The sequence below is a fragment of the Amblyomma maculatum genome, chromosome 1, assembly GCF_055883805.1.
Source record: "Amblyomma maculatum isolate TAMU_Amacu chromosome 1, ASM5588380v1, whole genome shotgun sequence".
In the NCBI taxonomy this organism is placed as follows: Eukaryota; Metazoa; Arthropoda; class Arachnida; order Ixodida; family Ixodidae; genus Amblyomma; species Amblyomma maculatum.
Genome location: NC_139344.1, coordinates 398,810,983 through 398,828,732, shown reverse-complemented (window position 1 = coordinate 398,828,732; position 17,750 = coordinate 398,810,983). Strand labels below are relative to the sequence as shown.

The 17,750-nt window shown below is 41.2% G+C and overlaps 1 pseudogene; it reads right to left on the bottom strand.

Annotated features, from left to right (window-relative positions):
- Window positions 1–15,279: 15,279 nt before the first annotated feature.
- LOC146208677 (uncharacterized) lies at window positions 15,280–16,954 on the bottom strand (annotated as a pseudogene).
- Window positions 16,955–17,750: the final 796 nt, after the last annotated feature.

Here is a 17,750-nt window from a genome sequence, read left to right as displayed (position 1 = left end):
GCAGGCTAAACGAGTCTTCTCAGACCACCATCTCTTTTTTACAGTCTTTATAAGTCCTTTTACAGCTCTGGGTCTGCACATTTAAGGTCGCGCTTTTACGTCTATCGACTCAAAGGTTTTGATTCCCCCACTAAGAGCTCCGAACACGCAATATCTCCTTGCGAGCTAATGAACCTATCTAGTACACATAGTTCCAGCGTCTCGTTAAGATAATCGTATTTGTCTGGCGAATAACAACTGCCGTGATAACCCGGTGTTTGCTTATTGAGAGTGCCGGAGCTCAAATCGCTTTTATTTAGCAAACGAGCAATGGTGTATCAACGATGCTAAATATAGTTTTGTGTTTAAGCGCCGTCTGGCCTTCCTGGAATGAGATTTTCTTTTCAGAGCATTATGTTCTTGTTAATTCCTTGGAGCAATATGTTTTGTTTAATAATAATAATAATAATAATAATAATAATAATAATAATAATAATAATAATAATAATAATAATAATAATAATAATAATAATAATAATAATAATAATAATAATAATAATAATAATAATAATAATAAATAATCTTTATTCAGCATATTGAAAACAGCATACACAATCGGAAGCGCCGAAGCAACTAGTGGGCTTGTGCGGCAACAACGGGCAGCCGCGGCAATGTCCGCGCTACATCCGAACTCCATCAGAGGCAAAAGAGAAAAACAAGGAAAACAAGGAAAAAAAAAAAGAAATATTTGGCACAACATATTATCAAAACTGCACTGATAATATCAGTACATAATAAAGGTTCTCTAACGCTTGAACAGCAACCCTCAGTGTTTTTCGGGTGGTCAAAGAAAATGCATCGTCCCGTAGTTCATTAAAGATAGCTGGAACATAATAGCGTCTTGTTGCTTTACCGTAGGGAGTGCGCACTCTCGGTTTAATATAACGAGGAACATGTCTCAACGGTACCGGTTTCGTGTTTATGTGCCTGTATTAACTGCTCCAAAAATATTTCAGTACTACAATTTGTTTAAAAAGATTGTCAAAAGAAGGCACTAAAGACACTGCTGGGCAAATTCTCCTGTGGCATGTAGAGGATGCTTGTAGCGATGTTTTTCAAAAGCGGCGTTGTCCAATGACAAACTGAGCTTCTAATATTACACGTCGTTCGATGAATAGCTTTCGCATTTTTACTCGCAAGTCATATCTAAGTTATGTAAACTTGGCGTAATTAGGATAATTAGCATTCTAAAGAAGGCTGCAATACTGCTAAAAAGGAACCAGTACTCTCTTGTTAAATTCGGCTGGGACTATTAATGAAACTATTGCTGCTGTTTTTTTTTTTTTCATCTGGTCAAGCTTTCTAATAGGCCTTGATATACCTAATTACCTACGCCGTCAATGTCAGGCCTCTCTGAAGCACCGGACTACTTTACTAATTCCCTCATTGACTTATTCTGCGAACCGCAAGAAAAAAGTCTGCCGATAAGATAAAGACTACCGAAAGGAAGTGAAGGTGCAGCCTGCTCTCTAATACGATGTGAGCTTGTTGCTGAGGCCGGTACTAACCGCGGCAATAGCCAGCCACGCCAGGAATGGCGGCGGCGGTGACATGAAGCATTAGGTACGTTCCAGTCACACCGGTGGATTGTGCCGAGATGGGGCAAATCAAGATAATCCGTCTCTCCCTCTCTCTCTCTCTGTGTGAAAGATATCCTATCTAGAACGAACTATACTGGCGTGCCAAATCCTGTACAGGAGGGAAGTTATCAGGATCAAAGTTTAATAAGGGCTTCCCACGAAAAGGTTAATCTTCGATTATCATGCTGCTGCTAAAGAGGATAGAACATGCAGATCCAATCTAATTAACCCGAACCCCTTCGAAGTGACATGCATTCAGAAGAGTCGTCATCCGCTCACTGCTTTCCCTCTTTCCTTCTCTCTCTCTCTCTCTCAATATATACCAAGGAAGTGTAGATATTTTAAAGTACAATTTTTGGTTTTCGCTCCCCTTGACGTCGGTGTTACTAAAGCTTATGCTTATAGCTTATTGAGCTTTCACTTTATACTCTGGAAATTTCGCAGAATGTTTCCGGTGTTTATTTCAAAGTGCAACTTTACATTTGTTCTTTTTTATTTTCGCAGCTTGCTCTTATCGTAGAGGACTTACCTCCTTGTCAGTATGTATATGGCAAGTCTATGCCTTCACAAGGGCCAGTGAAGTTTATCTCTGTATTTTTTTTTTGCAACAGAACTCCATCTACAACTAGTTAATTTGTATATTGTGTTTAGAGGAGCGAGCGAGGTAAAAACATTCCTATGAAAAGCAGCGGGCCCTTCGGATTATTCACCTCTTGTTGCCCGTGAGTCACAGAGCGTAGACACAGGCTATTTTTCTTTCCGGTTGCTTCAGAGACTTCCGTGTAGCTGCCAGACCGAGTTGATTCTCTTTCTAGAGAGAAAATGCAATTGGTTTTCAAATCCGAATTTCAACGGGTTGAAGGAAATGCCCGAAGCAAATTGCAGGTAATATTCATGCAATTCATTTCTTTATTTGCAAGGGCATTGGAGGAAACATACAACTAATATGAAAATGTGCTTCCAATGGCTAATTTTACCTCAAAACTGGGAGCTTCACTTGTAGTCATGAAGCCCAAATGAACGTAAGAGTACTCAGATGAGCTAAATAGTCACATTTCGTGCCTTTTAATTTCGTTGAATTAATTTCAATTGGACACAGACAGAACGCCCACATGGGTGAACAGGTTTCTCATTTTTGAGTGTACCACTAAAGCTCCCACTCAACCTTTTAGCCGCTGTGTTATGTCTGAACCCTACAGGCTCGTGCAGCAGTGGCAAGAGATTCTTAAATTATTGTTGCTCCCTCTCTCGTACCAAACAATCATGCACCAAGACTACCAGAGAACCTCTCCCCCCCCCCCCCCATATCCTACTGTAAATGGGAATGGAGGCAGATGGTTCGGATGTGAAAGGCGGCATGCGGCCGCTCTTCTCTACTTCCTGATCAACAATATTTCCTGAAATATGCTGACTACGCTACTAACTTTCTATCTAATAACTACACAAAAATAGAAACAATTTTGAATGCATAATTAGTTTCGATGCCTGATTGCTTCCTTTCAATTCATCGGTAATGATACGCTAAATTCACTCCTCTCCGCGAAATAAATGGATTACGGCAATAATCGGAACTTAAGATTACATTCTGGTCAATGGCTCCAATTTGTGGACATTCTTCCGGGCAAGTAACGTTTAAATAACCTAGTAGAAACATAACCACGAGGTATATAAATAGATGACAGTAAACTTCCCTCCCAATATTAAGGTAGAGTTCCTCGAGGTTTAAGCACTAAGTTTAAAACTTCCAGCTGGTCAAAAGTGCCTCAAAAGGGCCTCTGTTTGCTCACTCGGTTGCATACCCACGCACACACACACACACAAACAAAAAGAACGAAGCAAAAACTAAGGAAAGGCGCACACAAGTATTCCATTTTGGAAAACACTGATAACTGTGACAACATTGTGCAGGTAGAATAGAAGTCGAATTAAATCGTGTTCCGTTCTGCGCACTGGACGGTCTTGATTGCTCTGCGAGCTAATCTGCGCTACTCCTCTTTTGTTATGTGGCTATTCGGGGCCGGCTTATTTTGAGCATCCGCTGGCAGAGCTAATCAGGTCTGTAAACTCATCCCTGCACCACCGGTGCGGTGCATGGATGAGTCTACCCAGCACCAGTGTAACGACGTGCAAGTGCTGGAAGAAACGCACAGGTACGCGCTTAAAAGGTGTCCTTGACGTCAGCTCCGAAGAATGAACCTACACTACTAATAGAGACACGTACTCTCTACTAAAAAGAGACACCTGCTCGCGAGAACAGTCAGAGCTCTTTCACGCACCATCCAACTGACCATATTTTCAAGATTACCGCTTCAGGCGAGAAATTTAAAAGAAACAGTTATCATTGTGGCATTGTTGGTTGTTCTCAAAATGCCTGAGAAATTAAACTAGGCGTAATTTCAAGGTTTTCACTTTGATTTTAGACACCATATCATAGCAAATATCGTTGAGCGATTTAAACAAATAGTAACATTCGAATCGTTCTACTTAGTCGTACAACAGTACTTCGTTGAACACTTTCTTGGCCGCTCGAAGGAACAGCATCCTGCGCCATCGGATACCGCTCACATCGCGGTCCACACATAGCATCCCCTTCTTTCCACATCCCTGTGACATCTGAAAGACCACCGGCAAAGCAAATAACAACCTCTGAAAGAACAAAAAACCCAGTATAAAAAATAACAAGCAAGCCTGCTCGATTTCTCTCATCTATGTCATCCTGTGCACCGAGGCCCGGAACCTCGTGCGCAGTCAGCGGCTCGGAACGACTTGGGCCCACACCTGCCAAGCAGGAGGACAAGCCAAGAGGATATCGAACTCGTTTGACGAAAGCCACGCATGGAAGCCTGAGCTGCACACTGCAATAACCTCTCTTCTGGAACATTTCACTCGCTAGAGAGACGTGGTCTTGCCAGCCGTCTGGTCTGGAAGCAATCTGAAGAGAACCACTCATCTCTTCTCCCATACGGCCGCTGCATGAGAGCTCTCTGCCCTGGTTGCCCGCTATGTTCTTATTGCTCTGCTGCACAATGCAGGCGCAAAGATTGGAAGATTGCAACCCAACAACCGGGGGCACCGGGTAGTTGGCCATTTAGAGGGCAAAAGACTCGAGCAAGATTCATTGATATGCTATAGCTGTGTGGCATCCTATAAAGGCTGAAACAAAATCGAAATATTACTAAACTACCGCGAAGCGGGTAGTTTCGTCTCACAAGAACTATTACATCCTAATCTGAGGGTTTTTTATTTACATAACAATGTCATAATTCAAGACTAAATGTCGCACGTAGCTGAAGATGCAAAAGTTGCATGTCAGTTGAAGTCACTTCAGCAGTGTAGCAAGAATCGGGGCCTGAGCCCCTGCTCTATTTTGTTTTGTAACGTAGAACCAACGCTCGGTGGGTTACGACAAAGAAGAGGGCCAAGAGCACAAGTATTATTGTTGATTGAGCGTTTCATGGCAATTCTTGGCTTGAACGTTATCTATAACCGAAACAGTGAAACCCACTCTTGCAATAAAGATGATATCACTTGTAATATCCTCTCGCTAATCAGGTTATTCAAAGATAGCGGCGCTGTCTATAAATAACGATGCGTAACCAGAGTTACATACAGCTGTTCTACAGCGGGACCTGAACAACATTTTCTAGCAGTAACAATTTAGTGTGGTTGGTCTGAATATAATAATTGCCATCAGGCAACATTTACTCAAACTTAAGGCACTAAGAGTTCTACTTGAAAACTTGGCAACAGCGTTTCAAATAAGCCTAAATTATTTTTTTTTATAACACGGGAGTACTTATATCGTCTTACGCACAGCAGGGCAGAAGCCTTGCTGCACTTAGGGTGACCTAAGTGCCGCCTTGCTGCTATCCGTAAAACGCTCGATTCCTCAAGAGAGAGAGAGAGAGAAAAACAGAAGGCATGAGATCAGAAGATAGTAAGAGAGATTATAATCGTCAGCCCTCACCTCACCCCATGACATACGGGGAGCTCGACAGGAAGACATAGAATAAATATAATGCCGATATAACGCCAAAAATATATTTTAATAATGTGTACACATTTATCCTCCTTTTTAGGGCATGACGCGATATCGGTCTGTGATCTTTTGTATTTATAGACATATTCGTTAAAATACAATTGTAAGCTGCCACTTTAGGTTAAGGACCGCACAACGTTCATAAACGCAGCTTCTTTTTTCCCGTCCTTACGTGTGCGCCTTATGAAGCCTTTATTCGGCACCTTTTCTGGCTCACAGACCAAAGGCTGTGCCCTAAATTCTACCTGAAGCCTAAAATGCTTGACATTTTCTTTAAGCGCAATGAATTCCATTACAAATATAAATCATTTCAGGATTATTAGGACTTCTTTTTGGGCGAGTTGGTAGCTCATCTTGATGCTTGGTGTAGAAGTTTTAAGCGCAGAGACAAGGACAAGAAAGGCGACACACACACAGACCGCCTCTCTTGTCTTGGTTTGCGCATAAAAACTCTACATCAAGGTTGTTTCAAGAATGCCGCGATTTTTATTCCGGATTACATTTTATATCTTAATCGCTTTTCATTCCATGCATGAAGCCATGTTCACGTAACCTTTGTTTTGTGCTTGAAAGTCCCACGTAAGGTCTTGTGGTTACGACATCATCACACTGTCGACCAATCATAATTCCGTGTAGGGATGTAAGATGTCCACAAAACAACTTCGTTTCCTTTTGTTCTCTGCGGAATGGTTAAATATATCATTTTATTAATATACCTAGCCCACAGTGCCAAAGGCGCGACGGGCTTTAAAAGCAAAGCGTAGAGCTGAATAGGCAGCCAAACATACATATAAAACAAAATCCTCACTCCTAAGCACTTAAGGCACCACGGAGTTCAACAGGAAGGCCGGTAGAAGACTTCGCTTGTTTCTTTTCTTTTCCTGCTTTATCACACAGCCAGCGAACTACCAGAGTGATTCTGCCCAAATTCTTCTTTCGCAAGTTAATAAGCATAGCCACTATGAAACACGCTGTTTACAGCAGACGAGACTGCTCTTATTACCTGCAAGGCTCATATACGTTCGACAGGGATTGAGAGAACAAAGGGAAACTCCTAGCGCAAGCGGAAACAATGTTCCGTCATCCAACAGAGAATAAAGATTTGTCAAGAAGCACACCGTCGGGATGCGTAGGAGGGAAGGCCAGAGAACATCTGCATCTGAAATGGAAACTTGCGGAGAAGCTCGCCGGCATCAAGTTCCATCTTTTCTTTTTTTTTTTTCGCATAGCCCGCAGTCATTTTGCTTTCCTCGCTCTCTTAAACATCGCGTCTGACAGCTGAACAGGAGCGAGTTGTCCTCTTTAAAAGAGAAAAAAAGCGAAGGGATATGTTGTTAAAAGCAACCCATAATGATCAGAAACTTTGGGACGGGGAAAAAAAGATCCCCGCCACGTGTTAGGCTAAGCGCTGACCTTCAGAACTAGAGGTGGTGTTCCACTAATCACTGACCTGAAAAAGTGGGCGTTAGCTAGGGTGGTTCAGTTTGCATTAGTTTCTGTTCTCGTTAGTACCCGGTGAGTTAGTAAAGCAGTCGGCACATCTCTGTCTTCGTTTGTGCGTTGAGGCGTGGCATTCTTCTCTGTTGTCTTCAATGTACTTTGTTCCTTTCTCTCTTGCAGCGCACATGCACCTGCAAGACTGTGGGTGCGAGGCTGCTGTCTGGATCTTACTTGTTTCTTGACAGTGACCATGTACTGGGCATCTGCAATGCACTTTGAAGGCTCATTTGAACAATTAGACTTGCAGTTGTAGAACAAACTTGGCTCTGCCCGTGCTAATCATGCTGGGTGAAACAAAGCGCAGTCGCCGGAGAACATTACGGTCTTTTTGTTTTCTTTGTTCATCTCAGATAGCGCTTCATCGTTATGTGTTTGCTCAGTGGCGGAGACTGTCAGTTTATGCTGGCAGGCTCGGGGTTTACATTCTGACAACAGCAGGCGCAAGCCGTTAGATGGAAGGAACAGAGAACACTCGTTTACAGGGGCTTCGGCGTCCATTGAAAAAAAATTTTAAATGGTGGAATATTTTCCGGAAGTCTTTGTCTATGTTTACCAAACAACGATTGCGTTAGTGCCATCGTGCCAAAGGCAGCAGGGTAGAAGACGCTGGGCTCAGTATTTAAGTAGATTCCCTAACTTTTATGTGTTCCTCCCTTGTTAAGGTCTATACGCAGTGTTAGCGGCGTTTAAAAGTTGAGAAAAACTTGACGGAACGAAAGAAATACACAGAAAAAAGATATTTTTCCTCGGAGGACAAAATTAGCTTTGCAAACTTCTCTGCGTGCGGACTTGAGAGTCTTTGCTGGACAAAATCTAGACCGCAGTGCAAGCAGTCTGCGTATAAACAATGAGGTAACCTATTTTATTCGCTTGACTTGCAATCTCAAGCAGGTTCCGCTATTTCTATACTGTTTCTTTTATTCCCAAGAGAGCAAGTTAGCGGACAAGACGTTTAAAAGTGGGAAAAAAATAAAGCAAGGGATCCTCCCCGGGAGGTATTTGCCTGCCGAAAACAAGTTTCCACTGCATGCAAGTAGAGTTACGCGCACTATTCCTACAGTGCAATTGAAGTTAAGTATATTACACACACAAAAATAGGATACAAGAAAAGCAGCGTCATCATAGAGCAGATAAGCACTGATAGGAATAGCTGAAGGAATGCAGGCCGAATAAGGAATTAGCAGAATAGGAGTGAAGAAGAAAAAGTAGCGGAATAAACGATTCAAGAAGTTCACAATTAATTGCACGCGAAATAACTGCTCTGTCTTGCACGACGTTTTTAAATATTTCCTGGAAAACTTTTTTTTTCCTTCGCAATAAAGTTTCTTTCATCGACTACACACCTGTAGGTTACCCTTGCTAGCATGCAATTCTTGGTTATTGTGTATATGTAAACATGCGTACGCCGTAAAATGAGTACAGTGATTTCTTCTTAGAAACAAAAAGTGAGCAACGCTGGAAGTGAAAAATGGCTTCGAAAAGAAAAAAAAAACATAGCTCAACTCTGACCGGAAAGGTTCTAACTGTTCAATGTATTTGAGTACGCAGAGATTGATGGAACATGCAAGAGTTGATAACAGCAACATCGTAGGATTTATAGCAAACCGCAACAATCGCTTGAAAACCAAGATATAAATTTGTATTTATGTGCAGTCCGTTGATGACAAGGAGAATGCGAATGAGAGTGTGGAATTAAAACCGCTTTATTTGTGCGCAGTAAAAACTAGAACTCAAAAGAAGGTTTGTCTCCTCCCGACAATCTATAACTACAGCGCAAACGACAGGACAGAGATGAAGATCACGAGCATTCCTATATCAGGTGGTGGTTGGCACTCTTGGTTTTTAATTTCTTATTTCACTGCGGTGACACTTATAGTGATTCATGCTCGAAGCAAGTCTTTTAAATGACCCTTGTCTGGCCTTATGAAATAATGTTCGGGCGTCCGTTGGGTCATGTCGAACGTCTTCATCCCTGCGGACTATTCCATCTGACTCGCTACACACCCAGGGCCCAAATAACTAGTCCGAAATGCTCATCGCTATGATGGGAGCCAAAACAAGTTCACCTAATTGCTTTCGTTCTTCAAAGCAAAAATTAATCTCCGAGATACCACTTAGCCGTGCAAGAGCGAAGGCGAACCACACAACCCAATGCGCACGTTGTCAATTTTAATACCTGACAAATACACAGATTTGACTGATTTTTTGTCTTTTTTTTTTTTTTTTGATTTCGCAGAAGATGCTGTCAAGACACAAGTTTTTAGCCGCAATAGCAGAGAGCAACGGACGAGTTTGAAAGTATGGCTCTTTAAATTTCCAACTAAAAGACGCATCGGTGCATTATCAGGAAGACTGTTGGTAAAAGGGCTCCAGTTCCTACATGCGCGGAATCATTTATGTGGCATATGCTTTCAGTCCTAATAAAACAGATCGAATAACCGGCTTTATGGCTTATAACAGTGGTGTGTTGAATTTCTTCCTTATTTAGCGGCTAATATATGATCTGTCGTACCACATCTTCTTCCAATAAGCCAGATCCAGTCGCCCATATGCCTTTCTTTTTATAAGCACTGTCGTCCTTAGATTTCTAAACACTTCGAAGTTTGCAAAATAGAATCCCAACTGGCCAACAGTAAACAATATTCACTCGTGTAATGCAAATTAGTTTTTGACAAACAAGCGTGAGTGTACATTCATATGGGCAGAATGATACAGAGCACATATCCTCGTTGTGACACTCTCTCATAATGAGGCATGCAACTTTTGTGTAACTGTCATGAACGGGCCTTAATTTAGCCCTCATTACTAGCATCTAGCGATTCATATTAGACCTTGTAGATGTATGGTGATAATATCAATTAGTTCGGCCCCTTTGTGTTAAGCGAGTATTATTATTGGACCTGTATTTTGAATTTGAACACCAGATTTCTCATATACAAAAAATATTACTTAGTATACTGCTGCAGTATTGGCACGAAATATGATCTGCTGGAGGGCACACTTGTCAGTAGTAAGATAACAGCATATTTTATATTCCTTTTGAATGTGTTCACAATGCTTATATGTCAACGTATTTGTTAATGAGCAGTACATACAGGCATAAAAGCCAGTTTCTTCTATTAGCTCCGTTACTATGAAATATTTTGTTTGTTTTTTTTCATTTCTATTAATTTCGTGTGCACACCGAGTATACATAATAAAGTAGAGTGATTTTCTTTTTCACGTTTTGTTCGCGCACTCCTTCGCACCAAGATTGGAATGGAGCGCATACGGTATTCTCTTTGTTTTTATTATTTTTCACCTTTTTTGTTTTTTTCCACCACTTACTACATCCTAGACGGACTTTCTAGAGCATTTACTCTAGCTGTCGAAATTTCTCTCCGCCCCTTTTTATTTTCTTCTTCAAATTCGCCCAAGTCCTAAAGGCGTTTCAAAAGTTGAATTCATACTTCACTCGCATTTCGAAACTCTGCCCCTAAAAAATTTGATTTCGAATTCTGTTCCAAGTAGCTCCTTGCACCTCCTTCGTTCGGACACCAGCTGTTGCCCACCCTTCTGCTGACAAAGTTATATCGAACAAGTGAAAAAAAAAAAGCTTTTTCTAGCCGGCGAAATACTAGAGCACATAATGTCATTCACACCCGTTCCCTTTCACTTCGAAGGTGAGAGAAGAGAGCAAGAAAAATTTGAGGTCCCGAAGGACTGCAGCTCGATGCAAGTCGTTGTCCTCGAGCTTGCATTCGTCCCTCGCAAGGGACGAACGATCTCCATAAGAGAAAACCGTGAATAGCGAATGGCTAAGTAGGAGATGGGAGGTGTCGGCAAGTTTCGCATTCTTGGCAACTTCTATTTCCTTTCAACCCTATCAACTCGATGAGTGCTCTGCCTAGGAACTAGAAACCGTACTGGGGAGAATTTACATAGCACCGCTTGTGTTCCGGTCTCAGTCGATGACGTATTATTGGGCTTAAAAAAACTAGAAACAGTCGGGTCCTCTTAAAAATGCCCCTATGCATGTATATTTATGGTTAAATACAATGTGATGGCCAGCATTACTATGTGCTTCTTCATGTTTGCGGTTATAATCACGGGGTGTTCTTTTAAACAATGCACTTTCTCTAACTTACTTATTGTGTTAGTCTAATTCACTGTGCAAACATATTGTTAGTGATACCTTTGCTGAGCCCAAGGAATAATGTTTCTTAAGAAATGTATGTTTCCTCTCCTCCTTGGACGTTTCGGACTGCAGTATTGTGTAAATAAATAATGCTGACCATTACATTGTATTTAACCATAAAGATACATGCATAGAGGCATTCTTAAGGGGACCCGACTGTTTCTAGTTTTTTTAGGCACAATAATACGTCTTCGACTGAGACCGAAACACAGGCGGTGCTATGTAAATTCTCCCCAGTACGGTTTCTAGTTCCTAGGCAGAGCGCTCATCGAGTTGATAGGGTTTAAATGAATGAGGAGAAAGGTTATTGCATCTAGTTTCCACGTTGTTTCTGCGTGTTTACCAAAAGTCTGATGCGCCACGGAAGCCAATCGTTTCCCTGACACTAGAATTCAGGGGGGGGGGGGCAATAAATAAAAAATAAAATTATATAACATACATATACACGCGCGTTTCAATTTGAACTTCACTCTCTTTATTTAGTTACCAAAAAGGCCTCAAGTGATGGTCGAAAAGGCAGATATGCTCTGCCGCCTGGCAAGGCCCTTACGCCAGCGCATTGTTCGAAAGCAGTACAATGCATTGATATATATACGAGAAAATATATTACACAATCAGTTAAGAGGCAACACACTGTACGTCATGAACTAAATGTACTGGATATATAGTACACGAAAGCAAAGCGTGCGATGTTTTTGCCAGTGATGCAAAAACATTGACTTAAGTTCGCACCGAGTTCGTGCAATCGATCCGATGCGTATATGAAGAAAGTTCACATCAGCATTATACTAATGACGATAAAAACATGTTTGCTATCGTGACAAGCAGACAGCACTGTTTTGTGAAACCGTGTGCGAGCGAGCGATTTCCCAGAAAAAACTCTGCCGATTTATTTTTTTCTCTCAAGTTCTCGAAGGATCTTTCAAATTTCAAATTCAAATCAGATTTATTTTCCAACAAGTGGATGGTCGCCTGGGCTAAAAGCTGCACAAACAGCTTGACAGAGGCCCAGGAAACCGGTACACAACAGAGCAGGAGCAAACAGCAGATTCCAAAAGTTCGTTAACAATATTTTATTTTATTTATTTATTCGATACTGTCAATCCCATCAGGGATCGTAACAGGAAGGGCATAAAAATACAGAGGTACAAAATATAGTAATGGCAATTAATCAAGTACATGAAAGAATATGACACCAAAATTATGCATAGCAAATTATACTATAGCAATAAGACCAGACTGAGGAGCGTATGACAAGATTTTCGCGGACAAATAATACGGCAAGTGAAACACAAGCGGAAGGAGAAAAATTCGTAATGACATAAGAACACAGTAATTAGTGAGATGTAAGTAGCTTATGTTTCACACGCGTACTAAAAGCATTTAATGATGAATTATTAACAATGGATGTGTGTAAGGTGTTCCATTCGCGTATAGCACGAGGGAAGTATGAATATTTGAAAGTGTCAGTACGGAATGAAAACTCGTTTAGAGTGTGAGCGTGATTATTACGTGTTTGTCGTGTTTGTGATTTTGATATGTATCTTGAAGTGTCGATTTTTAAGTGATTGTGTATTAGCTGGTACATGGTTTTAAGGCGCGCTTGTTCTGCTCTGTTTTGAAGGGTGAGTAGTCCTGCCTGTTTGAGTAGTTCTGTTGGCGAGTCTGTCAACCTGTGTTTGTTATATATACATCTGACCGCCTTCCTCTGTACTGCTTCTATTTGTTTAGTAAGCTTGTTAGTGAAAGGGAACAAGACAACATTGGCATATTCTAGAACTGGCCGGACAAATGTCTTATAGGCGAGTAGCTTTATTTCCGATGGTGCTTGTTTAAGGCGTCTGTTGATGAAAAATAGCTGTTCTAAGGCGGTTGATGTGACAATGTTAACATGAGAATCCCATCTGAAATCAGAGGTCAGTGTTATGCCTAAATATTTATATTCGGAAACCGAGGCAAGAGGAATGTTGTTTAATGTGTACTGAAAAACTGATCGATGTAACTTTATGGTTATGGATAAAGTAACTGATTTTTTAACATTAATAGTCATTTGCCATTCTTCACACCACTTTGTCACTGCTGTTAGGGCGTCATTTAAAGTTATATGGTCATTGACAGAGTTAATTTCCTGGTAAAGTACACAGTCATCGGCGAAAAGTTTAATATTGTGAGAAACACTAGTAGGTAAGTCATTTATAAAAATTAAAAATAATACTGGGGCCAGAACACTGCCTTGTGGTACACCGGATGTTACATTGGCTGTTTCGGACCTCGCGTTGTTAATTTCGACGAATTGAGTACGGTCAGTCAGGTAGTCAACAATCCAATCTACTATGGGGCCAGCTCCAAAGGTTGTAGTTAGTTTCATAATAAGTTTAGAGTGTGATACACGGTCGAAAGCTTTAGAAAAGTCTAAGAAAATTAGGTCAATTTGTTTCTGCTGATCAATGGCGAAGGATATGTCATTTGTAAGTTCGATTAGTTGTGTGACTGTAGAAACTCCTTTCCGAAAACCGTGCTGAAGAGGTGTTAAAATTTGATTTTCTTCTAAGTAGGTTGTTATGTGTTTTAAGATAATGTGTTCTAGTAGTTTGCATACTGTGCTGGTTAGTGAAATTGGTCTGAAATTTGAGGGATCTGATTTGCTTCCTGTTTTATGTATAGGTGTCACTTTAGCTATTTTCCATTCTTTAGGAAGGGTGTGCGCTGACAACGACTTGTTAAAGAGTACCACTAAAAATTTTGCTACCCATTCGGCATATCTACGCAAGAAGATGTCAGATTCCATCAGGCCCTGATCCTTTTTTTGTGTCCAAGTTTAGTAAGAGGTTTGAGACACCTGTTTCTGTTACGGTAAGGGGTTCTAGGTAATTTCCGGGGCAAAAATTAGTACGAGGCGTAGTTCCTTTGTCTGTAGTGAAGATACAAGTAAAGTAGTTATTCAGCGCGGCTGCAATATATCGGTTTTCGTCTGGAGAAGCTTGGTTTTCATTTCTTGATTTAGGGCTCAGGTGACGCCAGAACTTTTGGGGAGCATCTTTTAAGAAGCGAGTCAGCGTATTAGTAAAGTAAAATGTTTTAGCTGTTTTTATTTCAGATTTCAAATCAGTGATAGCCAAGGTTAATTTTTCAATTGTTCCCGGTGATGGATGGCGTTTTTGCACTTGTTTCAGTCGTCGAACTTTTCGCTTGGCATGAATTACGGCTCGAGTTATCCATGGATTACGTTTGAGTATTCTCTTAGTCTTGGTAGGCACATAATTAGTGATGCAATATGACACAACGTTTTTAAATCTCTGCCACAATGTTTCTATATCAGTGTGTATGTCATCCGAGAGATGTTGAAATGATGTTAGTTCGTGCGATAAAGTATGAAGCATGGTAATGTCGTCAGCTCGGTTGTAGTCGGGATACGTTATTGTTGATTGCAAACAAGGTGCATTATAGTAATGCGGAACAGAACACATTACTAGTTTGTGATCAGACAGGCCATTTAAAATTTCCACATTGGTTTCTTGACAGGGGAAATGACTACTCAGGAAAACTAAATCTAGAATGTTGGAGCTGGTTCCTTGTACACGTGTGGGTTCTGTTACGATTTGCGAAAGGTTAAAAAAAAAGCATTATATCAAAAACAACATCGGCGCAAGGTGAATTATGGTGCATGGTGTTCCAGTTAATATCAGGAAGATTGAAATCACCTAAAAGTATTAGTCTCACCCCCTTAACATGATGTTGCATATACGTATACAATGATTGGAGTATGATAGGATCAGAACAAGGACTAAGATAGACGCAACCCACAACGATATGGTAGAATCAGAAAAGCAGAGTTTGCAAAAGATAGCTTCTACCCCTTCAACTTCAGGTAACGTAAGGAAACTTATATCTTTTCTTATCAATAATGCCACGCCTCCGCCTCGCGTCGGCCTGTCTTTGCATGATATGGAATAATTTGGGGGAATTACTTCAAAGTCTTTAATTTCTTTTGTTAGCCATGTTTCAGTTATCGCCATGAATTCTGGCTTTAAACCTAATAATAAGGATTCTAGGGGACCGACCTTATTGATAATACTACGCGCATTATTGTTCATGAAGGTTATTTGGGACGCTGTGGACGGCGCGAGCCTAGAGTCAGTGTACCTGTGTTTTGGTTTTTTGTCTCGGTTAGTGAAGGTGTAACTGGAGGAGCTGCAACTGGTAACAGTTCACAATTTTCGTTGTCCCAAAAATAAAGTTCACGTTTATTTTTAGTTTGTCGTAAACCAGCGACACTTTCTCGCCGCGATCTTTTCTTGCTTTCCCGTATTTCCATAGCTTTTTTCTGATTTCGTGGACACGAAGCGAAAAATCTTCACTTATGGTAAAATCGGTGCCCTTTAATTTGTGACAGTTGCGCAAAATGTTCGTTTTTTCCCTGAAATCTTAAAGCTTTAGTATTACAGGTCTTGTTTTGTTTTCCGTTGGTCTACCTAGTCTGTGAACGCGTTCTATTGCAACTTCTTCCAGTTTTAGGGATTCTTTCAAAACTTCTTCATTTACAGTTCGCTCCAGGGATTCGCTATTTTCTTCTTCCTTTTCAGGGATGCCATAAATAATATTAAGACTTGATCTTCTGGAGCGATTCTCAAGATCGTCTAGCTTTAATTCCAGAGATAATACGATCTGTTGAAGATTGGCAATATGATCGGTACATGACGAAAGTTTGTCTTCAAGGAGAGTAAGGCGTTCTAGTTTGTTGTCTATTCATGTTAACCTTTCTTTTTTTATTGTCTTTATGTCATCTGCTATATTCTGTAACTGTTGCGAAAGTTCTGCCATGTCAGGCCCAGGATTACTCTCAACGTCACCCGCAAGCAGTAACAATTTCATCGCATGCACCACATCGCACACTGTGTCAAGAAGTACCGCAGGGCACGGCAGCACAACAAGGCAACGCTCGCTAGATCGAAAATATTTCCCAAAGCGCTTTCTTACCTGCACGAGGAAGACAAGCGGATTATCCATCTGTGCGCAAGCCCAGCTGCAGTGCCCTTTGGTTCAAAATCCTTCGGTCATGTCTTTTATAGTCCAAGAAGCTTGCAGCGCCGCTCCGCATGGCTTGAAGGCCACACAGTTGCTGCCGCTAGTCTTTGGCGATGGAAGGTGCCAAAATTCATCCGTGGATCGTAGGACCGGGGGCGTTGCAAAATTGTCGTTCCGTAGCACTCGCACATGTTCGGGCTGGAAATGCTGACGTGGTTGTTGGCATCCCGACGGTATCACCAGCAGGCTGGCGATGATCTGCACGAGGAAGACAAGCGGATTATCCATCTGTGCGCAAGCCCAGCTGCCGTGCCCTTTGGTTCGAAATCCTTCGGTCATGTCTTTTATAGTCCAAGAAGCTTGCAGCGCCGCTCCGCATGGCTTGAAGGCCACACAGTTGCTGCCGCTAGTCGTTGGCGATGGTAGGTGCCAAAATTCATCCGTGGATCGTAGGACCGGGGGCGTTGCAAAATTGTCGTTCCGTAGCACTTGCACATGTTCGGGCTGGAAATGCTGACGTGGTTGTTGGCATCCCGATGGTATGACCAGCAGGCTGGCGATGATCTGCACGAGGAAGACAAGCGGATTATCCATCTCTGCGCAAGCCCAGCTGCCGTGCCCTTTCATATGACCATTACATCAAAGTATTATACAATTTATATCTCTGCAGCACGATATGAAAACAAAACAAAAAAATTGATCAATGATGAAAACAATGAAACAAGCTCAATGCAGAAAGTTCGTAAAGGTGAGTATGATATTTAAAGAACACATGCATGAATAGATTATATATGCACAAAGTAGGTTCTTAACTGCTTAGGACTAAAACCAACTGTGTTTTTATGTTTATTGAGAAATACGGGAAGATTATGAGCCAAGGATTGTACTTTGTAGTTTGTTCTAAAATGTGGCAGAGACCACGTGTCAGTGCATCTAGTGTTTACTATTGCAGTGCGGTGTTCAAGAGATGCAAGTTTTACCAAGAAATTACCCATACCTGTCGAACCGAAATATGTTAATTGTAACAAACGATATTCATAAATATTGTCCTCATGGATCATATTAGGTGATGTTGTTAAGGGTTGAACATTTGATGTTGGTTCTAAGTTTGCGATGAGACGAATAATTTTTCTTTGCAACACAAGAAGCTTGATCATATTTGTTTTAGTTGTTGCCCATACTAGAGTACAGTAGTTAACATGAGAAAGGAACAGAGCATAGTAAATTTGTAGTTTAGCACTTATGGGGAGCAATGTGCGACAACGTGAAATTACACCAGTAACAGTCAGTAACAGTAACATCATCAGCATATGGTTTATATGAGCGCCCCTACTAAGATGCGAAGAAAAGTATACACCTAGAACCTTATGCTCGTGAACTATCTCTATGT